Source organism: Pinus tabuliformis, chromosome 4_2, assembly GCF_031772625.1.
Source record: "Pinus tabuliformis cultivar Carrire ecotype Pingquan chromosome 4_2, CPIR1, whole genome shotgun sequence".
In the NCBI taxonomy this organism is placed as follows: Eukaryota; Viridiplantae; Streptophyta; class Pinopsida; order Pinales; family Pinaceae; genus Pinus; species Pinus tabuliformis.
Window position 1 is genome coordinate 729,922,589 of NC_142304.1, and position 2,995 is coordinate 729,925,583.

The following is a 2,995-nucleotide window of genomic DNA, read 5'->3' on the forward strand; positions in this document are numbered from 1 at the left end:
AAAAACATTAGTTCATTGTTTAAATATGTCTAAATATGTCCAATCGTGGTTCGAATTCGTATTCAACGATTCTCAGTAGGTAATGAATCATGAACTTCCACAACTAGCTTAATGATGTTGCTGGAGGATTTTGAGACAAATACTGCCATTCATGGCGATTGGATTCGAGACGATCGTAAAATACTTGTACACGATAATGGTAAGAATGATATGAACTTTAATGTAGTTATTTGAAATGGAAAATAATATCTGCTAGGATGAAATTAAGACGCTTTGTTGACATCATGGTGTCAGCTCATTTTCAGAGTTAGCCAAAACGGAGAAGGCACGATTCCCATTCTTTGGATATAATATAAATTATTTGAAAACTGATTACACAGTAACTATTTATATTTGGTTCGTAAAAGTTGATGTTATGGTACATTTTCTTTATATAATAGTGATATAAATTAAATAGCTCGTAAAAGTTGATAAATATTTATTTATAATAATTATTAAAATATTTTATTATAAATTATAAAATAAATTAATATATAAGTTAAATATATATAAAACAATCATTTTTATTATGAAAATTTTTCTTTTAAAGAGACATTGTTATTATATCATATGTCAATATTATATTTTATTAATATTGTATTTCCCGAAAACTATAAGTTATTGTGAATAATTTTTATTCATATGATTTTTTTTTTTAATTAATCAAATTAATTATAAATGCAAAAATAATATAATTATTTTGGCTATAAATTTTAATCTTTAATTCGTATATAATATTATCAAGTATTCCAAAAATATTCTGTGGAAGTTAAATCCTTACTATCCTCTTAATAATTAGTGATAATTAAACTAAAATTATGAAAAGTTATTTCAAAATAAACTCACTTATCATCTTAAATAAAAATAATAAAAATACATCAAAATGATCACAAATTAATTTCATATATATTTTTTTATAAATCATTGGATTGTTTGTATTTTTTTTATTTATATTTATATATAGATTTCAGTTCAGTAATAAAAACATAATATAGATATTTTTAAACTAAAATAGATGTAATATATTACATATATTACATCTATTTTAGTTTAGGAGAATGTACAAAATCTCTTTTGTTGCAGAGTATTGCTATTAAAATTATATTAAAATGATTGAACTGGCTCATTTGAAAAATATATGGAAGATATTTTAAATTTGATACATATAATCGACAACAGAAAATAATGAAAGTATTTGAGAGTGTGGTTAAATACTCTATCCATAATGTTGTGGGTAACCTTCTAACTATGAAAACATTTTTGTGAAAATATAGAAATAGATACAGACGAATTAGATTGAGGAAAACCATGGTTCCGCGTAGGCCTTAGCCTTTCCACATACAGTTTTGAGTGACATGCTACACACGGCTTCACATATAGCATGGGAGAATGTATCCGGGAATAAAGCAGGATTCTCGAATTTGAGTATTATTTTCACTTGCTAAAGCAGGAAGAGCTATTCTAAACTTACAAAATGATGCAAAGGTTTTTTTTTTCAACACATTACTGTTCTCCCTTATTTTCGATCAGACGTTGGACTGAATTAAACTTGGCTTCACTGACTCCCAATCCATCTTCCTCTTTCTGTGGCGATTCAAAATCGTTTTGAGTAACTGAATGTTCATTCAACTGCCAAATATCATTGTCCCACAAAGACCCATAGAAATCCTCTGTAATCTCAGCATAGCCGTGAATAGCGTCCAAGCACATAATATCGGCCATTGAATCTTCGTCGATATAATTGTTGATGATGATTCAAGTACGATCGGATAAATATCTTCTACGAAGAAACCAAGCTCAGCAGGAACATTGTAGTAGTACGTCACGTCTCCTATATCACAAACTCAGGTCACTTCAGAATTTGGTCCGTCTGCAGTTAATTCGACTTGCTTATATGAACCCATCTAATCAGCACTGCCTTTCTCTTTTGGGGATTCAATTCTATTTTCTGCTTCCCGGGCCTCTGTAACCACGTTGAGCTCATTCACAGCATCTGTATCTTCGGGATTGCTATTATAGACATCCAAATTATCGATCTCGTCGAGCAAGCCCATGAGATCATGGTCTTGCGTCAATGTTAGTCCGCTATTCATTCGCTTTGCGTGTGGCAGAGCCAACCTGCCAGTCCAATAGTCCTCTCTCACTCGCTTATTCTGACAAACTTGAAGGGCAGAGGCCATCTCCCTAAAGAGCAATGCTGCTATTAAAACACGAACACATATCACAGAAAGCCTCGGTTTTGTAGTTCGGTTATTAAAGTTTTCAACTCTATGGGTGGTTAGGTGTTGCATGCTCCAAGCAACACCTAATCACCTGCTTTGAAGAAAAAAAATAAAAATGTTTTCTAGCAAAGCTATCAACTGTTGTGGGACAAACACGTAGTTAATATCACAATAACATATAACACCATCTCTTGTTAAGTGTGTAAAGGAAGAACGTTTTTAGAAAAATATCCACGTCTTTTGTGCATATATGTAGTTAATAGTATGTCAGGACATAACATTACTGCTACCAATTAAAACCTTAACCAAATAACAAAAATTAATGATGAACAAAATATACATACACAATAGAGGCTTCATAATACGGTTGGTGGGAATTTTGAAAAAATAGTTCCATTGAATGCTTGCGAGTTACATAAGAGTTTAATTAAGGGTTTGTTTCATAGGTAGATTTAGAAATATTTAAATTGTTAAATAGTGCTAGAAATTGAGAGATGAATAGAAAGCGTGTACAACACAACACAAATCACTGTATGATATTAGCCATGATATCAGTTACATATATATAACACATAACACATATTTAGATCGTCATTCCAATTCACTGCATAGGAATCAACACCTTTTAGATTGCCTTGTGACTCACAATGACAACCACAAATGATATGGAAGCATTACTTCCAACAAATAGCTCGATGAAAGGCTAAAATATTGCTGGATCGAACTACTTTTCT

At 30.8% G+C, this 2,995-nt stretch overlaps 1 pseudogene; it reads right to left on the reverse strand.

Annotated features, from left to right (window-relative positions):
• Positions 1–1,542: 1,542 nt before the first annotated feature.
• On the reverse strand, positions 1,543–2,219 carry LOC149171672 (uncharacterized; annotated as a pseudogene).
• Positions 2,220–2,995: the final 776 nt, after the last annotated feature.